Here is a 24,236-nt window from a genome sequence, read left to right as displayed (position 1 = left end):
GGGCCCAGAGCTAGGAGGGGCCGCGTAGTCTGTCCCTGAGTGTGGGGCGGTGCAGGCGCTGCCTGGCTGCTGGCAAGAGTCCTGGTACAGAGGCAGTGCGGCTGTCCCCCGGGCCCTGCAGTGGGATGTGACTGTCCAGGCTAGCTAGCCGCCGCCTTCTGCAGAGCTGGCCCGGCTCAGTCCACCGCAGCCCGACCTGGACGTGCTGGCCAGCCCTGCCCCCCAGGGTTCTCGCTGCACTCATCCCCCTCCTGCCCCGTCCCTATTCTCCCGGGGCTCCTCCAAGGACCCCTCTTACCTCTGATCCCGGCTCCTTCCGAGGAGCCTGCTGCGTGCATAGGGAGAGGAGCAGGTGCAAGGGTCTAGGGCACCTGGGAGGGCCCCTCCCTCCCGGGGTGGAATTAGCCAAGTTGGAAGGAGGAATCCCACTTCCCCTGCGGGAGGGGACAGAGTGGCCAGATAATTGTTCTAAAAATCTCCTACTTGTAGACTGTGTCAGCTTTTAAATCTCTTCCCCATTCATAATGTGATACTGATTCTCTTCACTCTCATTCATTCTTTCATTTATTAAACAAATAATTTATTGAGTGTCACCTAGGTGTCTGGGCATGGGAAGAGCTGGAGTACAGCGGTTAAGACAGCAGGCTGGGTTTATAGCGGTGGGAGTCTAAAGAGTAGCAACCTATGTTTTTAGCTCTTCTTCCTGCCTGGCGTGGAGAAATTGGTCGTCTAAGTGTCAGGTTTCCCAAAATCCGAGCGTCCAGAACCTCATAGGGCTGTTGGCAGGATCCAGTGAGAGAATGTTGGGGAATGTCGTTATAAATCTTCTGACACTGTGTGAGTGAGGGATTGTCATGAGTTTGCACCAGTCTGTTAGTTACTTCATTCTTTTAGCAAACATAAATCCTTAAACTATTTCGTGAGATCTGGAGTAACAACCTGGGTGTGAGTCCCCTTTCTGTCAACTGTGTGATCTTCAGCAATGACCTAACTTCTCTGAGCCTCTGCTTTACCATCTGCAAAATGAGAGTGTCAGTATGGTCTCCTTAGTGTGAATGTACCCAGTGAGATACCGTATGTGAAAAGTGCATTGTGCAGTGTAAATAAATGTTGGCTAATGTTGTATTTAGGGCAGATACTTTGGTTTCTAATTCTCATTGCAGCATTTCTATTTCTGTGGCACTTTTTTTCCTGTAATATTCAGTTCAGCGTGTGTCCCTCTGGGGCTCCAAAGCTTCTGTTACCTTCCTTCTGAGTTGAAAGAGTGAAATGGAGCAAGAGGCACAGGGAGGACTCTGTGTTCTGGACATGTGATCAAGCCATGGCTCAGGTCCTCTGACCTCTGCTGTCCCTGAGGACCCTGATCTCTGGCCTCCTGTTGCATCCTGGTCCCAGAGCACTCTGCTCAGGGATTCTCATTGTCCTGGGACTGTGTATTATTCTGCACTTCTGAGCTCCAGGCCCTCCAGAGAAGAGGTCATTGTGTCCAAAGGTTAAGAGCAATGAACCTCAGGTTTCCCCCTTCATGGGGCAAAGCAGAGCCTGGGACGTCCGCATGCATGCAAAGAGGGACCCCTGGAGCTTCCCTGGGGTGCCCAGAGGGCTGGGGGCCAACTGGTCAGGAAAGGGTGCGGGGAGAGATACTCAGAGGCGGTGGTACTCAAAGAGGCCAGGGTACCTGGGTTAATCATCACTGTGGCTCAGATGAGGCCCCACCAGCTGGAAGCAGAGTTAGCGTGACAGAAGGTTTTGTGTGGCTGAAGATGCAGGCACGACAGGGTGTCCACAGCGTGCGACCATGCCAGGCACAAAACGGTTTCAACACGTGATTGAGACCCCAGAGCCTGGCAAGTGGGAGGTGAGACCCCCTCCTTCCGCCTTCTCCATGTTGGTCTTCTGCACTGATTCCAAGAATCATTTCTCATCTGGACTTCCCTCCACCCTGGGTTTCTGTTTTCCCTCTCCTCCTTCCCATCTTCCTTCCTGACCTTCCCCTATTAGGCCCAGAGTACCAAGTTCAGGCTAAATCCTTGGATGGTGTGTGTGTATGTGTGTGTGTGTGTGTGTGTGTGTGTGTCCCCAAACCTTGTGCCTGCTGCCACTCCCACCTCCAGATCAAGAGGCATGAGTGAGGCTTGGTCTTTCTAAGGGTGATACGCAGCTGGCCGACAGGTTGAGGGAAAGATGCTCAATGTCATCGTCAGGGAAATGCACATCAAAACCACAGTGAGATGTCACCTCGCACCAAGCAGAATGGCCACCATCAAGAAGAGAACCCATAGCAAATGCTGGAGAGGATTTGGAAAGAGGGAATGCAGTGCCCTGCGAGTGGGGAGGCACCCTGGTGCAGCCACTATGGAAAACAGTACGGAGGGTCCTCAAAAGATTAAAAATAGAGATACCCTATGATCTGGCAATCCCACTTCTCGGCATCTGTCCACAAGAATGAAAACAGGAACTCAAAGAGACGTGTGTACTCTCGTGTTTGCCGCAGCCAAGACACAGAAAGAACCCGCGTGTCCCTCGTCCCAGGAATGGGTAAAGGAGATGCGGTCCAACCATGGGATAGACTATGACTCAGCCTCAATAAAGGAAGGACATTCAGACACTTGCTACCACACGCAGAAGCCCTGAGGACACTACGCTCTGTGGGGTAAGACGGTCACAAAGGGACAGACGCTGCATCCCTCTGCTTATATGATGGACCTAGACCCGGCACATTCACAGGGACAGAAAGTTGAGTGGTGGCTGTCAGGGGCTGGGGGAAGGGAAGGAGGGACTAGTGTTCAATGGGGACATCACACAATTTGGGGAAGACGGAGTGCTGCAGGGGGACGGAGGGGACGGTTGTGTCACTGTGAATGCTCCTGATGGCGCAGAACTGCAGACATAAAAACGGTTAGGATGTCCTCATATCAGGGAGAGGGGGAGGGGGCTATGGACATTGGGGAGGGGAGGCGAACCATAAGAGACTATGGACTCTGAAAAACAACCTGAGGGTTTTGAAGGGTCAGGGGTGGGAGGTTGGGGGAACAGGTGGTGGGTAATAGGGAGGGCACGTTTTGCATGGAGCACTGGGTGTTGTGCAAAAACAATGAATACTGTTATGCTGAAAAAAATAAATAAAATGGAAAAAAAATGGTTAGGATGGTAAATTTTATATCATGTATATTTACCATTTCAAAGAATCACTTCAGCTTTTTCTTCATACTTCTTCAGAAAAAGATTTATTTATTTGAGAGAGGGCGTGAGCACGCATGCCCAGGGGCAGAGAGGCAGAATCCTCAAGAAGATGGTGACGTGGGGCTCGATCTCATGACCCATGAGATCAGGACCTAAGTCCCAAACCTAGAATCAGATGCTCGACCGACGGCGCCACCCAGGCACCCCTCTCGGTACTTGCAGTGTGGCTCCCAGAATATTTAAAGGTGCCTGTGGCCAGCACCTACTGGGGCTGGTGAGCTCTGTAGGTCTACCTCCCATCCTTGTGCCCCAGAGACTTGGGCCCAACAGGTCTGGGACGGGGCTGACAAGTCTCCAACATTTCCTGGGGAGATCCCGAGGCCACTGGTCTGGAGACCCTGCTTGAGAACCACTGCCAGGGGCACACGGAGCAGCCCCCACTTCCCGGTGGAAGTCCTGAGACCTCTGGTTGGCAGAGGGCCAGCCCCTACGGTTGTACTGGCAGAACCACCATGAGGGACCCAGGTGGGAATCTCCACCTGAACCGGTCGCTGAAAGACACCTGAGCACCAGGGCGCAGGGGGACATGGGTATCGCCGCTCCCTAGGGAGACCTTCACCAATGGGGCAGGGGGGCCACCTGGGTGCTTGTCCTGATTGACCCGAGGAGCTGTGTTGACTTCAGCGGGAGGACAGCAAGCGGCTTTTTTCTTTCTTTCTTTCTTTCTTCCTTTTTTTTTTTTTTTTTAAGATTTTACCTATTTATTTGTCAGAGAGAGAACACAGGCAGGGGGAGCAGCAGGCAGAGGGGGAAGCAGACTCCCCGATGAGCAGAGAGCCCGATGCGGGAATCGATCCCAGGACCCTGAGATTATGACCTGAGCTGAAGGCAGAGGCTTCACCAACTGAGCCACCCAGTGTCCCAGCAAGTGGCTTCTTGACGGGCTTCAGATTCGCCTCCCACCAGGGCACGACTGACAATGGCTGTAACTGGAAGTCCAATTCTGAGAGCGGATGGCACCTTCCACCCCTTTCTCCCATGCTGGCAGGAGACCGTGGTGACGGGCACTGTGAGCATAGCCCCCCAGTTGCGGGGGATGGCACAAGGCTCTTTCCTGAGAGCCTGCTTGCCAGCAGCAGCACAGGCCTCTGCCAAACCCCAAGCTGCCTGGGGATCCACAGGTTCCCCCACCCCTGCTGAGACGGCCCCGCCGAAGCAGCCAGCACGACAAGCTGACCAAGGGCTGGGGGAACGCATGGGCCCTGTCCCAGGTTGCCCACCGCAGCAGCACAGGCCTTCACCCCTGGGTGACAGGTCTGCATCCAGCAGGCTGCTGGGCAGTGTTACAGGCTGCAACTGTGTCTTCCCAATTTCCTGTGATGGATTTCTCCCCCTGCCACACAGGATCTCAGAATGCGACTGTGTTTGGAGAGACGGTCTTTAAAGGCAGAATTAAGTTAAAACAAGGTCACGAGTGTGGGCCTCATCCAGTCTGACAGGTGTATTTACGAGAAGAGACTGGGGCAGAGACACACAGGGGGACCAGCACGTGAGGACTGGGGAGAAGAAGACACCCTCTACAAGCCAAGGAGGGAGGGCTCAGGGAAACCAACCTGTCCGGGCCATGACCTCAGACCTCCAGGCTCCAGACCACAGACATATGTGTGTGTTGCTGATGCTGCCCCGTCTGTGCCCTGTGTCACCCTGGCCCGAGTCCATGCACACAGGAGCTGCTGGGAACGTGAAAGATGTGGCACCAGGAGACACCTTTCACGATGAGTGGGCTTGGTGACAACCCGTGGCAGGCAGTCGCTGGGGCGGGGAGGCAGGCCATCATGACCACCTTGGTGCCTACCAGGTGCCAGGCCGTGATCTCTCATAAGTCCTGTCATTGCGGCAGTGACGGGTGTGATCTGGGCTCCGCCACTGTGCAGGGGTGTCAGGCTCCATTCGATCCCCACCGTGGCACTGGGATCTGCACCTGCCTACAGGTGAGGACACAGACCCAGGTCACTGGCCAGGAGAGCAAGGAGCGGCCATCTCTCTCCCAGTCCAGGTTCCGCCTTGGAGCACAGAGAGCAGGTGTCGTGCTCTCTCTCCCACTTACGCCCTCGCCCAGGACGACAGCCCATGCTGGCAGCTGGGGGAGGCAGGGGGCACTGCCATGACCTGCAGCTGCTTCCGTCCAGCAGAAGGTGGGGGGGGGTGTGTGAAGGGGGAATGTACAAGGGGGTGCAGGGGAAGGAGGCAGAGGGCTCAGAGGCAAAGGAGAGATGGGGAAGGCGCTTGAGAATGGTGGTTTAAAATTATAGCCAACAGAGATGGGCGTCCTGCACAGACATCACGTAGAGACAAACAGCCAGGAGCACAGAAAGGAGAACGGATGAGAAAGACACAGCAGGGAGAAACGCAGTCGACCCGGGGTCTGGCCCGGCCTGCACGCACACCCCTTCCTCTAGAGTCAGGCCCAAGCCTCCCTCTGCCCTGGCCCCGGAGACTTGGCTGGATTGCCTCTGCCCCCAGCCAGGGCGCAGGCCTGGCCACCCAGAACATTCCATCCAGATCGATTAGTTCAAGGGGAAAAGAAGAGATAGATCAAGGCCATGAGATGTAGCCCCACAGCTCTGGCTAAAGCTCCCAGAGAAGAAAAGCCATTTCCCTTGGTTTGCTGATGCTGCGGGCAATGTTGGAGCGGACAAGGCTGGGGGACGGAGCCAGCCAAGTCCGAGGACACAGTCAGAGTACCTGGGCACATCTCTACCATGACCTACCACGGGGGCTCCAGGTATGGGAGCCAGTCAATCCCCTCTGTAGCCCTCTTTTCTTTCTTCTCTTTAAGTCACCTTGAGCTGAGTTAGGAAAACAGGAGGGGCCTCGAATGCTTTGCTAAGGAATCTAGACTTTAGGAGTCCAAGCCAGGGGGGTGCTTGCAAATGTCAAAAACCAGCTCGCTGGGAAGGAGGCTCATCTACAGCATTTGCGAATTTCTATGGTCACTCTCAAGTCCCCGCCTGTCACTAGAGATGTGTGTTGTGCCCATTCCTGACCGCACCACTGGGGACAGACTGCACAGTTGTCTCTGGGGAGCAGTCAGGAGCCAGGCCTGGCCATCCTGGGTCAGGCCCGGGGGACCCAGATTTTCCTATCAGCATTCACTGAGACTCCCCTCAGTTTGTCTCAGTGTAGACTAGAGTGAAGACAGAGACATTCACCTACCTAGCAGGATTACGCAATGAACCAGACACGGGGCCGCCCCACGACAAAAAGGGCCGCTGTCTGCAGGCAAGGGCGAATTAGACCAGTGGCCAAAAGGCATCCTTCACCGGCTCTGCTGGGCGGAGTGAAAGGAGAGACCTAGCAAGGCTCGGCCATAGGCAGGCCCCTGTGCTCCGAGGGCTGGGAGACTGCATCCCGTCTTTCTAGATGAGGTGGGAGGCTCGGAGAGGTGAAGAGATGGACCCACGGTCCCGTACTGAGACGTGACCCTGTGCCTGGTCTCCCTGCGCGACCATGCAGAGGAGGGAGTGTGCTGACGGCCTCATCCTGTGGGCGCTGACGCTTCTCTCCAATCCATGCACACCCGCGGGCTGCCTGCTCTGGTCCGCCCACGGCGCGGACCCCTGTCTGTCCCCACACATCCCCCAACATGCACATACTCCCTCCCTTCTGGCACTCAGGGTTCATTTTTATTTTTATTTGTTTGAACTCCAAGCTTGCTCTGCATCAGAGCTCAATGAAATGGGCTGTCAGTGTGGCCGCAGAGCATGCGATGGGCCACGTCTGAGACATGGCTGCGGTGGCATCTCTGAAGCAGGTGACACAGTGTAGCCCAGCTGACGGCGGAGCCTCCATGTTGCAGCTGGGCCGCCTGGCCGCACGGAAACACTGCCTGTCTAAAAACTAGAGTAAAGAAGGCGAGAGGCTGTGCTGGCAGTTATCCAGGCATGGCCTCTGCTGAGGTCTTCACATCTACAAATGCAGCTTTTCCTTGCATGAGGGCGTGACTAATGCAGCTCGAAAATCAGACTCACTACTAGAGCCCAAAGGTGGGGAGGCAGGAGTCTTCATGAGGACATGACATGGCTCCCCGTTTTGATGACAGCACAGGATGGTGAAGAAGAACTTCAGATCCATGAAAGCAGGGACCTCATCGGCTCCATTGGTCACGGAATCCCCAATAACTAAGAAGGAGGGATGGTAAATGGACAGATGGACAGATGGATGAGTAGGTAAATGAAGAGATGGATGTATGAATGCATGGATGGATGGGTGGATGGGGGGAGGAGCAGATAGATGGATGGATGGGTGGATGCATGGACAAAAGGATGAATGGATAAAACGATGGGTGAGTGGATAGACGGATGGGTGGGTGGATGGATGGTCAAAAGATATTCTTTTTTTCCCTAATAACTTACAGGAAAGGCATTAAAGTGTCACTGGGCTTTCCTACAACTCCAACTCGTCTGTCTCAGTATAGAGCAAGCTCTGCTGAGATACAGCTGGCTGTTCCCAGGACTTAGATGGTTTAGATCCCCCACTGAGCCCTGAGCTGTGTGCCTTTGAGCAAGTCACTCCCGCTCCCTGAGCTCCCTAGTTCTCATCTGGGAAAGGAGGTGGAGTCACACTCACCATTGGGTCTGATCGAGGATGGTGTGCGGTGCCGTGAGCCCATGAACATTAATGATGATTATCAGTTTTCTGAAATGCTGAGTATTCTTAGCCACTGCATGTTTTATCTCTGGGAGTGGTGACTGATTCCCCTTCAGAGTTTCCAAACTGGGAATATTAAAAACTAAATGACATTTTACGGCCACAGTGAAGCTGGCAGCTGGACCAGTGCCAGATCTCTCTAGAAGGATTCTGGGGACTCGCTTCGCTCATTCGCAGCAGCTTCTACCTGCTCAAGATATGCTCGATAGCCCTGCTTCTTAACCTATTTCCTCTTTAAAATAATCCTAAAACACACAAAGTGTGTAAGAAACCAGGAGTCTCAGCAAAATGTCTGTGACGGTCATCTACATTGTTCTGACGCCTTCCCCCCATCATGGTGCCGGGATACCCTGCGGGAATATGCTGTGGCCCCTTGACCCATTTTCCTTTGTGTGAGCCCTTGGACAGCTTCCGATCTGGGGTCAGATAGCCCAAGGCTTCTAGGAACTTTCCTGCACATTTAAAAAAATTTTTATTGTGACTTGTGCACTCCTCTCTCCTGGGACTATATCTGGGGGTAGGGCTTCTGGAGAGACTTCGTAAAGAAGTTTATGTGCAGCTTTGTGAAAAGATAGCAGAATGCTGTCAAAGTGGTTGAGCCCCATCTCCCCGCCGTTCGTGAGCCATGAGGAAGGCTCAGGGGTGCCACATCTCCCCCGTGCCAAGCCAGGGCAGCCGGGGCCCTGCTCTGTGGGTCGCTGGCAACCAGGTGCAGAACACGGCTGCACAGTGAGGTAGGCATGTGGTGGAGCACATGGGGGGCGAGGTATAGTCACACCAGGTGGACACACACGGATTGCCCCTCAAGGGAGCTGGCTTTCCAGTGGCACCCAACATGGTGGGCCAGAACAGCCCTGTGAGGAACTAGGGGAAGAAACTTCTAGAAGGAGGGAGACGTCGTTGGTGACAACCACCTTGTGCTCTGGGTGTCTTCACCGGCTCTCAAAGACGCCTAGAGGGATGCCCCCTTTTGAGTGAGCGTGTGGGCTGTGTCTGTCTCACGTGCAACCAGGCAGAGAGGGTGGGGTCCCAGAATCAACAGGGCATTACTGGCAAACCAGGTGGGGATCTGAGCCTGGTGGCTAAGGGCTGAACGCTCATGTCCCCCACACTTGCCCTGGTGAAGCCCTGGCAATGGGAGGTAATTTGGTGCGACGAGGTCACGGGGCTGGGGCTCCGTGGTGGGATGAGTGCCCTTAAAAACAGAGGAAGACATCATCCCCCGTCCCATGCTAGGACAGGGCCCCGGTGGGTGGCTACGGGTCAGAACTGGTCCTCACCAGGAAACACACTGGCTAGCACGTTGGTCTGGACTTCCAGGCTCCCTCCACGCCGGTGTTTGAACTGCCTGCTCAGGGTGTCTTGCAGCTGCCGGGGCTGACGCTGTGCCTTCAGAGCTCCTTCCCATCCCTCTGCTGGAATGTTCCTTCGCTGGCTCCTGTGGGCTGGCTCCTGGATGGCGCCCGGTCTCCGCTCAGATCCCCTCTGATCAGACATGCTGGCCATGGGCCCTCACACAGTAACACCCCGTCTGTGTCAATGTTCTCTCCTCCTAATGCATGACATTTGTCTTCTGACAGTGAACAAAGGGTGTGAGTCCCCCAGGACACCTGCCCCAACAGGGCAGCCCCCCCTTCAGCCATGGCACAGGGTGTCCCCGGATCAGCACCCGTATGAATAAAAGAACCAGTCCGCCTCCTGTGCACTCCCTCCTGCCAAGGGAACTGCGTCCCGGGGTATGGAAATCCTGAAATCCTTCCCGGGAGCTTGAAGCCCTGGAGGCAAAGTGCAAGGTCTTCTGTCCAGACAGAGACCTGGGAGATACGCTGAAGACCCAGGGTGGGACAAGTACAAGGGACAAGAGGTCAACAGTGTGCCCCTTTGTTTTTGTTGGGCCTCGTCTTGATCCTTGTCGTGGAAAAGACCTGTTGCAGGGACCCTAGGATTAAATTCCTATCTCCGCCATGGCTTTGTTTTCCCCTCTGCTGCAGACGTGAGGACACCTACCAGCTGAACGGCATGAATGTGGGCCCCAGGGCCGTGGCTGGGCCACGTGTGGTCCTCCCACAGCAACTCCGTGAGCGGTTCCCTCATTCTTGATCTTTACGAGAGCAAAGGGTGCCCTGTCCCCCAGATCCTAAGTGGGCCCCGGGCCCATCTCCTAGATCAGGAGCCATAATCACACTGTGAAGCAGCCGTGCATGGGCACACGTGGTTTCTGGAACGTGTCCCAGGCACGTGCATTCTGGGAGTGCATGGCAACTCATGGGACAGGGATGGGGAGGCGCCGGTGGGCCGGGCCAAGGGGCCTGGCGTTGGCCGCTGAGAGGCAGGAGGGCAGGGCCAGAAGCCAACTGGGCTGAGAGCTTTCAGCGTGATCTCAAGCACCACCCCACTCCCGACCACCAAAACCAGCCTGGAAAGGTGCCAAGATGAGGGTATTAACAACATCGGTAACAACAACGGTTGTTTTTCTCAACAACGTTCATCCTCGAAAGAACACAACAGCCACCCTACTCCAAACCCCAGAAACCCCCAGGCATTCGTCATTTCCCCGAAGAAACAGCACTGAGGTCAGGGAAATCTGACTGAAGAACACAGTGCCATTTCCATGCGCAATCCCATCGCCGTGTGGCCGCTGTCCCTCGGTCTGGGCCACGTCAAGGACGCCCATGCCTCCCGCAGTCACAATCCCAGTTACATCCTGGGGCCCCAGGGCTGATCCAGGTGCGCGGCCGCTCCGAGCACCACAGGCTGTTTCAGAATAGGCAGGAAGCATGAAATTTCTCTGACGCCCTGACGGAAAGCACTCGACCACGTGGAACAGAGTGAAAGGTATAAAATTAGATAGATTAACCCAACTTCCCGGAGAAGCACCAGGTTTGGAGCTGGAACAGCTGTCCTCACTGTTTCCGGATATTAAAACAAAGAGAAGAGAAGCAGAAAGATGTGGGGAGGGTGTAGGAGCCTCTTTCCCTTGGCCGGGGGGCGGGGGGCACCAGGTGCAAACAGGTGGCGGGTGGCAGGGTGCATGGCCCAGGGCCCTGCCTGCAGGTTTCGCGAGCCCGTCTGCCCCCTGCGACCCGCACGGCGCCAGCCCCAGGCACATGCAGCCCCACCATCTGATCACTAGCGTGTGACAAGACATGGTCTTCTTGTTACCGCTTAACTGGGGTTGTCAGTCACCTAATTGCTTCAATAAAATATAATTAATTAAGAATAATGTGTCGAGACACATGAGCTGGAAATCGCACACGGCAGTTTCTAGATTTTTCCCAATCATCCGCATCCTGCCAGACTAACGTGTTCATATTTAGACAAAGGGGGAAGCTTTCCAAAGTCAGTGATGGTGCTTTCCCTTTCCCTTTGGATTCAGGAATAAAGACAACTTGGGGTGTGTATGTGTAGAGAAACAGGGTCCCGTGAGCCCTTGGGAGCCTGAGCATGAGCTGCCGATGAAGACGTAGACGCGGGAGCGTGTGCTGTGAACACAGCCCACGGCCACTGGGAGAATGACTCAGAGAAGGGCACACGTGAGGGAGGGACATGAGTAAGCGAAGTACAAGGGGACCCCTTGCCCTTCTCTGAGTCCAGCTCACACGTTTCCCACGTGTGTGGAGGCACAGCACCCATATGGAGGTGGGGGAACAAGGTGGTCCCTTTCCAGAGTGTCCTGACTTCTGGGGAGGTGGCCACTCAGCTCCAAGTATGACATCACCCTGATGACAGCAACCGGAAGCCGATCCACCCCCACCCCAAACACACGTCACGTCCAGAAGAACAGAAGTCACGTGAGGTGACAACCTTCATGAGGCTGAGGGTCAGAGGTTCACACAGACTCCCTCAGACTCACAGGGACATCTGCTCACGTAACGCAGCCCAGGTTGGCAGTCCAGAAGGATTACAGCGGTCCGAGGGGTCATGCTGACCCAGCCCACTTCTGGTGTATGTACCTGTGGCTTCTACCTTCAAGGTTTCCTCCTGGTCCAAGGGAGCTGCTGGATCTCCAGCCATCACTTCTATGGTCCACACAGAAAAAAAGGAGGAGGAAGAAGGTTGAGGGAGAGGCAGAAGGGAGAGTTTGCACGAAAATTTTTCCAGGAGCTCCTCCCATAATCCCATGTAAATGCACTGGGTCAGAACTTAGTCGTGTGCTGACAGCCAACTGCAAGGGAGCCTGGGAAATGAGCCTTTTGTTGGGCCGACTAGTTGTCCTGAGTAAGTCCATGGCTCTGTAAATAAGGAAGAAAGGGGGAAAAGGGATTTCCCGCAATCGATTCCACTGTGGTGAGCAGAGGGAACACTGCCGAACCCTCCTGTTTTTTCATTTGTAAAGTGGCCTTCAGGTAAGACAGACGCGAGCTTTCAGGCTGAAGCAGCCGCAAATATTCATCAGGACAAAAATCTGTTCTTCACTAAAGAGCTAAGTCATGAGGACAGGTTTCCAGCCTCACAGGGCAGAGGACCCCAGCAAACCTTCACATCTGGAAGGCAGCCGTCCATGGAAGCCGCCAGAGGAGCCGTCACGGACAACCGCTGGGCTCGGGGGGCGCTCTGTGTGCCGGCAGCTCCTGCACCCTGAGCAGCAGGGGTCACCCGTGAGCCCTCGGCCCCTGCCTGGAAGGCCACCTCCTTGTCCACGCGTCCTGGGGGCAGAAGCAGTCTCTCCGACACCACAGCACACGTGCAAGCAGGTGCGTAACAGAAGAGCAATCGAGAATCCCGCTTACAAGGCGGAGATGTTCAGTGCTTCACGTCAGGAGGGAGCGAGGGGGACGCTGCCCCCCCAGTTCCCATGGTGATGTCCCTTCCTCCTAGGAAGGAAGACAGGCTGTTGGGGGGACAGATGCGCAAGAACCCACGTTGGTGGAGAGAAGGTAAGAGACAGGTCTGGGGGTTGGGGATGCGGCTCCCTCTACTTGTGAGTATGTTTGGAATTTTCTGTTAATTTTTTTTTAAAAAGTCAGGTTCCTTTTTTTCTTCTCAATAATTGAAGATCCTGTTTCAAGAGTCTTGTGTTTGAAGAAGTTAATATGAATAAATATTTGGGGGTCCGTACACAACACACGTTAGGCAGTCAGGCCCAGTGTGACGTCCTCATGACCAGAGGTCGTGCAGGATCAAAATACTGGGATGGAAGAGCGCGCTGGCCCAAGGGAGGCTGCCAGGCTGGGCCCAGCTGGAGCACCCTGGGCCCAGCTGGTGGGCATCAGGCTCCAACCAAACAAGGGGAAGGGGCCCTTGGGAACACAGGACGGCTTTTAGACGGCAGTCCCACTGTCCACCGCCCAGAGTACACGCACAGTTTTCAGAAGCCCACCACGCAGTGCAGAGCCGTGCTCGGTCCTGACCCCCCATCCGGCTGTAGAGCACGTGAGGAGCTCTGCCAGCAGCTTCCTCATCTCCCAGGTCCGGGAGCGGTGACCTCACCAGTGCTCCCTGATTCCTTCCACGGTGGCTGCCCCTGCACTGGTCTCCAAGAGCCGTCTCCCTACAGCTGTTCATCATTACCTTTCTGCTCTGCTCGGGAAGTGGGAAAGGTGTCCAGAAGAAAGAAATTCCCCTAAGGCAGCTGCTTCCCTGGCTGCTGGAGCCGTGCACCCAAGGGCTTGCCTTAGGAAAGCGGCCTAGCCAGGTCGAACTGCGAGTGGGGCCGGTAATTAGGGACAGTCCGCAGAGGACAGTGTGCCAAGGCAGAAATATGGCTTCCCATTAGTATTATCATTTTTTTTAACCTAAGGATCATTCTGCAGATAGCACCTAAGGGAGAGAGTCTTACTACCCAATCACAAATACGCCAGAACCGGGGAGCATCCCAGGAAGTGACACGGTTGGGTATGAAGCACGCCTGTTTGCAGTCCAAGAGCCTCTGCTCAGGCAATCCCGGAGCCCGCGCACCGAGGCTGCAGGAACGGCGTTCCGAGGGACGGGGATGCACCTGCCGCCCGGACCATGCCCCTTAGCCAATACAGTGCAGCAGTGCAGTGCGTGACGGGGCTCTGGTGAGAACCGGCTGTCCCAGACCTCGTCCACTGCCAGGGTCACGTCGGCGTGTTCTGCTTGTACCCCAGGCCTGCCCAGTCCAGCCGATGTCTTCCAGGCCTCACAGCGCAATATAGCGGCTCAGCCCCTCGGCCCTAGATGAAGCTGAGTCTTGTCCATTTGGGTAAATTTCTGCTTTCTCGGCCTCACTTACCTGGCAGATCACAGAGTGGGCATATCTCAACGGTGTTTTCTAGAACATTCTCTGAGCTTCCAAGGACCCTGAGGCCTGAGGGCCTGTGGGTTCAGACAGACCCCAGAAACTTCCCCAGGGACCCAAACTAGGCAGGTGGGAACAGAGAACTGTGACCAGGCCATTCTCAAGAACCCCTTCTTCTTTGTTCCCAGTGTGTCCTCATTAAAAATCTCTCCATAAGTAATTTTTAATTACAAAATTTGGTCAGAGAACATGGGGAATTGAAACAATGAAAAGGAAGAAAAAGGAGCTGAGATCTTATGATCCTGACCGGGGTTTCTCACCCTCGGTGCACCCAACATTTTGAGGCAGGCCACCGTCTGCCGTGGGGGCCAGCCTGTCCTGCAGGGTGTTCAACAGCACCCCTGGACCCCATGGATGCCCACAGCAATCCATCCCCAACCTGTGGGGACAACAATGTCTCCAGACGCCACTCCGGGTGTCCTGGGCCCCGTGAGAAGTCCTGACCCACACACCCAGAGACACTCTGGCGATGTGACTCACACATGCTCCTCAAATCACACCAGATACTCATTCCACGAACGCTGGTGAAACACCTACTATGCGCTGGGCATTGGAATTCGGTAGGACAGCAGCTGAGATGAATAAGGAAGGCAAGCTCGCTTTCTCAGGTGGCAAACAGCGGCTTACAAGCCCCACGCAGCCCTGAGCGCTCACTGGGACACAGACAGGGCCCTGTAGTGACGAGGGTCTGGGATGGGCCACCCCGACAACTGAGTGGAGAGCCAAGTGCTGCACACCGAGAATGAAGCAGAGGGAAGAGGGGCTCGCCACCTCCACCGTCCCCGTGGACGCCACCTTTGTGCTCCGAGGCAAGTGCGTGGGGCGGAGGGATGTCCTCTGGTGCCCTCCGCAGGCATGATCCCTGGCCGTTTTCCTTCTCAGGAAACAAAACAAATGTGGGGGAGTGGGCGGCACACTTTCTCCTCATGTTCTTTCTTCTCTTCAAAACGAAAAATTCCTGCTAAGTGGATATTTTGGTTTATCGTGAACTGCTGGGTTGAGTGCGATGGGCTAATTATTTCCACACAGTCTAAAAGAGGCCCAGAATAATTGTCTGGAAGATACTTTGAGCCCATCTGTCTGTCCATCTATTCTACTGCTCCTTAACTTCTACCGACAGAGTTGGGCCGAATCAGCGCAGCTCGTCACGTGGCACGTCTCCAGCCCGTGGCTCATGTCTCCCGCGTTGGCCGCCCTGCTGCTGTGAGGGGCTCCCCTCCCCCAACCCCAGGCTTACTTTATTCCACAGGTTATGGTCCACTCCTGTGGCATTTATTTCTGATTCTCAGATGTCCCCAGATTGAGCCGGGAGGGCCCGTCAGGCAGGGTTCTGTGTCCCTCTGCCATGTCCCCTTCACGGCTGGATGTACCGTCTACACTGCTGTATTTTCCCCGATCAGCTTCACTCACTTGGTTGAACTCTGAGGCTGGCTCATCGTTCTGTGTCCTTACTACTAAACGGTGTCCCACCATTGGGTTCTTACACTGCAGCTTCAGCTCCAGGAGGGTCTGGAGCAGAGCTAGCATCCAGCCACAGATGGCTGTCCCAGGTGTCAGGACGCGGCGGGCTTGAGGGAGCAGGTGTTCCCAGGAACAGTCACGGCCCCGTCCACAGCTCTGGGGCCCGGGTGTGGCTGGCGACTTTGACGGGCAGTTCCTGTGTCCACAGTTCTCCTTGGCCACATACATGGTAGGATCAACCCTAGTCAGTAATGGGAGAACACCCACCTCCTCCTTCCTGGCATTGGATTCTACATGGTCCCACAGGGGCCCCTAAGGGGCTAAGTGCCAGTTGCCTAGGGCCTTGACCCCGTAACATGCCCCTTTTTTTGGGTTTTCCTCCTTACTCTGCTGTCTCTCCTCAGGTCTCCTGGGATCATCCCCTAAATAAGATCCTTGTACCCCATTCTGGTAGGATACTTTCAGGGCTCTCTAAGCCAAGACAGGCACCTCGTCTTAGGATGAACCCCTGCCCCGCTGCTGCAGAGACCAGCTAGAAGCAAACTAAATGCAGGAGCTCAGTAACATCTCTTTGGAGGTTCAGCCTTCAAACGGAGAAGACAGCAAAGTGCAGAGACAAGCATTTCCGCAGCGAAGCCCGTGCTCCCTCCGATGATCTCACCGGAGTGAATGTGTCCCCTCCACGCTGCAGTGTCAGGGCCGCTGGGGACAAGGGGAAGCCTTCTCATCGGATCTCTGACACCGGTCTCGTGCCCACCTGAGTTCTGCCTGAGCGCAGCTTGCTGGCGTTGGTCTTACCCCCCTCATGCCCCACGGTCACTAGAAAACCGCTTCCCAATCCCTCCAGCCTCCATTAAATTCCTGTCTTGCTTACTTACTTGCAGTCTTGACTCTGTTAAATAACCTATTCTGACCCTTGTTCAAGATGGCAAGAAAGACTTTACTGAAGGGGGACCACCACCATAGCAGGGGTTCGCGGAGGTGAGAGAAGGGGCTGACATCTCCCCAAATGTCAGGACAAGTCGAGGGGCCTTGCAGCCAGCGGGAAGGGACATGCTGCCTGGACCTGGGAGACTGAGTTCTGACCTGAGGGCTCTGAAAAGCCACGTGCAGGAGCCCGACCAGTCTCCTCCCCAAAGTGGGTGTGGCACGCCCTCAATGCACCTCTGACGAGGAGCCTTGGGGTCCCTGATGCTCTGAACATCACTGTCTCTGGTGGACTCATCTTCACAGACACACGGGCCCGTGGGGTGCAGATGCTGCTTCCATCCCCAGCCCTGCCCCTTCATGCCTCCCCATTTCCAGCCTACCTTCAACCCTACCTCAGCCAGGAAGCCCTTCCAGTCATCTGGGTCAAGGGGGTGCTGTCCTCTGCGACCCTTGGTCCCCTCTGCTCCTCTGCATCATGGGACCCATCATCATCTGCCTCTTGTCCAATGGGAATGACTTGTGGGCAGGGACTGTCCACTTCCTGGCTAGCCCCACCACCTCCCCAGGCTCTGGGGCTTCCTAAAAGATGTGTGCAGGTGCATAGAGATGTCGGGCCCTGCCAAGGACCCAGACAAGATGAGGATTATTCAAGACAATCCACAGAGAAACTGTGAATCCTGCCCAAAGGACGCAGAGATGAAGAAACTGTGCCCAGGCTGAAGGACGCTGCCATGATGAGGGGCCAGCGTGTGTGAGGACAGAGGCACCGCCCCCAACAAAGGCAGGGACGACCACCATCCCCACATTCCCTGGAGTGCTCCCAATGCTCCCGAGGTGAGGATGCCCTGGTTCCCACTGATCCCTTTATCCCTTCACCCGAGGCGGGGGGATGATATTAAGCCCTTCCCCAGGCAGACATGTCACCATGTCAGGACTTCCATCCCAGTACTCTGTTCCCTTTTAGGACACCAGGGGACCCAGCTGGACTTGCGGGAAGGAAAGGGACTTGCCGGCTGGAGGGGTGGGAAAGAGCGTCTAGCAGGAGAGCCACAGATCAGAAGGCACGGCCTCACAAGCCATATCCAGGGCTGGTGGGAACATCACACTTCTGGGGCTGCTGGCAGATCTGAAGGAGGATGCTCAGCAGCTGAGACATTCCTTGGTCATTCCAAAGCATTCACTGAGCACCTACTGTATGCCAGAACTGGCGAGGGATGCCAGGGTGAGCAAGGCCAGTGAGTCAGTCGCGTTACTGCAGAGCTACACTCCAGTGGGAACAACTAAGGAAAAAAACCTTAGTGACTGACAGTGTTCAGATGGAAATAAGAAAAACACAGTAGAGACCTTTCTGGATGAGGCAGGGGACCAACTGTGAGCAGGTAGTCAGTGCAGGTCTGTCCGAAGAATTGACATTTACCATAGCTAAGCGCTGAGAAGGCACTGGTATGCAAACAGAGGACAATGTCCTGGACAGCAAAACTGTGTGTACAAAGGTCCTGGGGCAGGAAAGTGGTCCATGGATTTAAAAGTTTAAAAGACTGTGAAGCTGAGACTTAGTGATAATGTGCCCAGCAGAGGCCATGACCCCTCTAGCCCAGGCTTCAGAGGAAAGTCTTCGAGCTGTCATGACCTGGTTCATTTTCTCACATCTCTCAGCCTGGTTAGAAATCAAAGAGAACCTTTGGGGTAAATACCCAGTAGTGCAACTGCTGTAGCTCTATTTTTAACTTTTTGAGGAATCTTCACATCATTTTCCAAAGTGGCTGCACCAACTTGCATTCCCACCAATAGTGTAGGAAGGTTCTCCTCTCTCCACAGCCTCTCCAACACTTGTTGTTTCCTGTCCTGTTGATTCTGGTCATTCTAACTGGTGTAAGGTGGTATCCCAATGTGGTTATGATGTGAATTTCCCTGATGGCTAATGATGATGAACATTTTTTCATGTGTCTGTTGGCCATTTGCATGTTTTCTTTGGAGAAGTATCTGTTCATGTTTTCTGCCCATTTCTTGACTTGATTATTTGTTTTTTGGGTGTTGAGTTTGAGGAGTTCTTTATAGATCTTGGATAATAGCCCTTTATCTGCAGTGTCATCTGCGAATATCTTCTCCCATTCCATGGGTTGCCTCTTTGTTTTATTGACTCTTTTGCTGTGCAGAAGGTTTGATCTTGATGAAGTCCCAAAAGTTCATTTTTGCTTTTGTTTCCCTTGTCTTTGGAGACATGTCTTGAAAGAAGGAACTGTGGCCAATGCTGAAGAGGTTACTCCATATGTTCTCTAGGATTTGGTGGATTCTTGTCTCACATAGAGGTCTTTCATCCATTTAGAGTTTATCTCTGTGTACGGTATAAGAGAATTGCCAAGTTTCATTCTTCTACACATAGCTGTCCAATTTCCCCAGCACCATTTATTGAAGAGACTGTCTTTTTTCCATTGGATATTTTTTCCTGCTTTGTCGAAGATTAATTGACCACAGAGTTGAAAGTCCATAGCTGGGCTCTCTATTCTGTTCCATTGATCTACGTGTCTGCTTTTGTGCCAGTACCATGCTGCCTTGGTGATCACAACTTTGTAAGTAACTTGAGGTCAGGCAACCTGATGCCCCCAGCTTTTTCTTTTTCAACATTTCTTTGGTGATTCAACATCTCCTTGGCTACTCAGGGCCTTTTCTGGTTCCATACAAATTTTAGGAGTGCTTGTTCCAGTACTTGAAAAATGCCATTGGTATTTTGATCGAGAATGCATTGAAAGAATATAGATTGCTCTGGGCAGCACAGACATCCTAACAGTGTTTATTCTTCTGATCCATGAGCATGGGATGCTTTTCCATCTTTTTGTGCCTTCTTCAATTTCTTTCATGAGTGTTCTGTAGTTCCTCAAGTACATACCCTTTACCTCTTTGGTTCGGTTTATTCCCAGGCATCTTATGGTTTTTGGTGTCATTGTAAATGGAGTCAATTCCCTAATTTTTCTTTCTACAGTTACATTGTTAGTATACAGGAAAGATATGGATGTAGTGAAAAGAAGGGCCACATGCACCCCAGTGTTCATATCAACAATGTCCACAACAGTCAAACTGTGGAAGGAGCTGAGATGCCCTTCAGCAGATGAATGGATAAGGAATATGTGGTTCATATATACAATGGAGTGTTATGTGTCTATCAGAAAGGATGAATACCCACCATTCACATCAACATGGATGGAACTGGAGGGGATCACGCTGAGTGAAATAAGTCAAGCAGAGAAAGACAGTTACCATATGGTTTCACTTATTTGTGGAGCATAAGGAATAGCAAGGATGATATTACGAGAAGGGAGGGAAAACTAAAGGGGGATGGGTCAGATGGGGAGAAGAACCATGAGAGACTATGGACTCGGGAAACAAACAGGGTTTTGGAGGGGAGGGGGCTGGGAGGATGGGTGAGTCTGGTGGTGGATATTAAGGAGGGCACGGATTGCATGGAGCACTGGGTGTTGTAATGCAAACAATGAATCATGGAACACTGCATCAAGAAGTGAGGATATAGGGATGCCTGGGTGGCTCAGTTGATTAAACCACTGTCTTTGGCTCAGGTCATGATCCCTGGGTCCTGGGATCGAGCCCCACATCAGGGTCCTTGCTCAGCAGGGAGCCTGCTTCTCTCTCCACCTCTGCCTGCTCGTGCATGCTCGCTCTTCTCTCTCTCTCTCTCTCTCTGACAAATAAATAAATAAACAAATCTTTAAAAAAAGAAGTGATGATTCAGTGTAGAGTGACTAACATAATAAAAAATGAAATAAAATTAGAGGAACATTAAAACAAAAGATATGTAGAAATGTGAGCGACCCATGAAGAATTATTTAACAACAATATCCATTCTTTGTTTCTACACCATCTTGGCTTCTAGAGATTTTACCTAAGAATATGTCACTCTGCTGGCCATTGTGATTCCTCTGAATGGAGATGAGAACCAAACCTATTCACTTTGCCTCATACAGACATGTACTTACCAATAGCCTCTCTAAGCAGCAGTTGAGGCGAACTCAGCACTACTGACCTCAACCGTGACCCTCATGTTTCCAGAGGCACAACTCTCAGGAGCTCATCAGGTCCACCTTAGAAAACTAGATGGATTTCTTGGTCATGACAGAAATGTAAATCACAACCACGGTGAGCTGTCATCTCGTACCCATCAAGACAGCTACTATCGCTACACCAGGAAAGGACAGCGGGGTCATGAGGATGTGGAGAAATTGGAAGCCCCATGCACTGTTGGTCAGAATGTAAAACGGTACCAGTATAAGGGAAAATGATATGGTGGTCCCTTGAAAAGTTAAAAAAATTACTCTGTGACCCAGCAATTCTACCACATTTATGTCTAAGAGAACTGAAAGCAGGACTTGGATGAGATATCTGCACACCCACATTTAGAACAGTGTTATTCCCCGGAGCCAAGAGGGAGAGACAACCCAAATGTGCCCCCATGGATGGAGGAATGGGTCAACAAAATGTGGTGGAGACACACAATGGAACATTTTTCCACTTTAGAAAAGGAAGGACCTCGAGAACACTGTTACGTGAAGTAAGCCAGTCACAAAAGGCAAATATTACACAATTCCACTTATACGAGGCATCGGATTAGTCAAATTTATAGACGTAGAACATAGAAATGGTGGTTTCCGGGGGCTGGGGGCGGGGAGGGAGAAGCAGGGAGTGTTGCATGGGTAGAGCTCCATTCGCAGCATGAAACCGTTCTGAAGGTGGAGCACACAACAGTGCATACACCCAGCGCTCGTGAATGGTACACTTCAATGTCGTTAAGGTGGTAAAAAAGGATGTGTGTGCGTGTTTTCCTGTTATTAAAGAAAGCCTCAAACTGAAAAGAGAAAGAGAGAGAGAAATCAAGGAGAATTAGGGGACAGTTAAGAACTGACTGCAGTTCCCAGGGTCTAATTGCTCGGTATCTGGGGCTCAGCATCATGGATTTACCTGAGTTGCTGGAAAGAAAGGAAAAATTAAGGAGACTTTAGCTCAAATAAGGTACATGAGGACTGGGTGTGGTGCAAAAACAATGAATACTGTTATGCTGAAAGAAAATTTAAAAAAAAATAATAAAAAAGGTACATGAGAATATCTTCTTGGATCATTACAGGTTTTAACAGGGTTTAACAGTATTGAAAATGGCCAAAAAAAAAAAAAATTGAAACCTATACTTGCTCACAGCTGGTAAGTGAGTTGCAGGTCCGAGTGGACCAGCGGCTGAACTCCTGCTGATCCCAGAAGACAGAGCCCCAGGTAGTTCCTGAGTCAGAAGCCCTCGCCTTGCCACATACACATCCTAGATGTTGTGAATGCCTCACAAGTATAGACCATTTCTGCACTGGGACGGGGGCTCCTGTCACAGGGTAGAAGGGCATTACTGAGGTGTTGAAATCACACCCCAAGTAGTGGGATATCCAGGGAAAGAAATCGAAGCTTACCCTGTGATATGGATGTGATATGTGATATGGATGATTTTAAGAAAATTCAGTCAAGACAAGATTTTAATTTTGTGACTTTCTCCCAGAGAGCAGAAAAGGAAGGACCACTCTCCCACATAGTTTCATGAAGCGAGTGTAAACTTAATACCAGAATTGAGCCAGAAAAGTAGAAGGAAAATCACAGGTGATCTTACCTCCGAAGAAATAAAAGTTACTAATTATAAAAACTGGTAAATTAAATCCAGCAGGGCATAAAAAGATCGTCTCTCATGACCCAGCAAAATCTACTCAGGAGTGCAAGTTTGTTTACTCATGCAACTTCCAATGTGAACAAACTGGAGAGAAACGTTATAAGATTGTCTTAGCAGAAGAAGAAAAATGCAATGCAAAGTCAGCAAACGTAGAATGACAGAACTTTCTAAACTCATAAAGGATATCTTTTTTTTTTAAGATTTTATTTATTTATTTGACAGAGAGAGAGATCACAAGTAGACAGAGAGGCAGGCAGAGAGAGAGGAGGAAGCGGGCTCCCTGCGGAGCAGAGAGCCTGATGCGGGGCTCAATCCCAGGACCCTGAGATCATGACCTGAGCCGAAGGCAGCTGCTTAATCCACTGAGCCACCCAGGCGCCCCATAAACTCATAAAGGATATCTTTTAAATCTACAGCAAACATTGTACTTAGTGACAACTCATTAGAGCCACTGCCTTTAAAATCAGGAACAAGGCAGTTATCTGCTGTTAACATATCTACTTAACAATGATTAACAAGAAAGAAGAATCCCAGCTACAAAGAAATAATTTAAAATGATGTTACTCACAGATGACATGATTATCTACATGGATGAATCCCAGAGAATCTACAATTTATTAGAAAGTAGAAACTGAATATATTGCTAGGTACAAGATAAATTTACAAGTGTCCACTGCATTTCAACACTCTAGAATGGATGGAACATGCAGTCTCATGAGCGATGACATTTCTGAACACACAAAAGATTTCTACGTGAAGAACTAGCATTGGAAATCAGTAGACAGTATTATACTCACCCAACCCTCCGAAGGATGCCATTCATTTCTATGTAGAATAAATGAAGTGAAATTATATTTCTATCCCACATCCTTTACAAAATCAGTTCCCAAAGGTTGAATGGCTTAACCGTGAACTTGCAGAAGAATTTTAGAAGCAAATCTGGCAGAGGACTTATGCGACCTTTGCTTAAGGAAGCATTTCTTAGGTGAGACACATAAAAAATCAATACACATGGAAAACAATGAGTAACCTCCCAGCACTCAGTTAGGAACCTGTGTTCACCAAAGACAGTACGAAGAAAGCTGGACAAGAGGCCAGCTGGGAGAAAAGATCTGCCACATGTAAATGTAGGAAAGAATCAGTATCAGGAGCTCATAAGTAACTTTTACACCTCAGTGAGAGAACGACAACATAACAGGAACATGGTAAAAGACCTAAACTAAACTTTAACAACAGAAATAAAAGAAGAATGGCAAGCAAACATACGAAAGATGTTCAACCTCATTAAGAATGTTGGAAATGGAAATAAAATCACAATGGCACGGTAAAAGCCTTTTTAAAAACCTGCCTCAAACCTCTGAAAACTATTTGAGGCTGCAGGAATTCTCATACATCGCTGGTGGGAATGCCCACATCCCCAATCCCCTCAAAGGAGCACAGTGTGTTTTCCACAAATGGTGAAGCGAGCGGTCCTACGCTACACACCAGCAACTTCATGTGGCTCCAGAAACTTGGGAAGCTCTAAGCGCCTTACACCTCGGCACCAGGAACACGGGATGAGCACGTTCACAGAGGTGCCATTCCTAAAAGGAGAAAACTGGAAACAAATCAGGGTCAACCCAGAGCAGGTGCACAAATGGTGTCACATTCACAGATCGGAATTCCCTGCACAAGGGACCAGGCAGACACCGCAGCTCCGAGCAGACCATGAACATGTCCCATGACCTCTGCAAAGAGCCATGCCACAGCTAGCTGCACATTACTGCCCCCGCGCTTTGGAAACGCACCAGGAAAGCACATTTCATGGTGAGGAAGCTCAGGCTCACAAGGTTTAGTGGACTTGCTCCAGATCCGGGAGGCAGGGCTGGGTCTGGAACCCAACATCTGGCTCCGGAGTTGACATGGTTAGCTGGAGTCTGGGCGGGTTCTCGGCACCCGGGGGAGAAAGCCAGTTCAGAGGGCACAGTGCATGATTTTCCA

Source organism: Meles meles, chromosome 16 (assembly GCF_922984935.1).
Source record: "Meles meles chromosome 16, mMelMel3.1 paternal haplotype, whole genome shotgun sequence".
In the NCBI taxonomy this organism is placed as follows: domain Eukaryota; kingdom Metazoa; phylum Chordata; class Mammalia; order Carnivora; family Mustelidae; genus Meles; species Meles meles.
Note: the sequence above shows the minus strand (reverse complement) of the source record.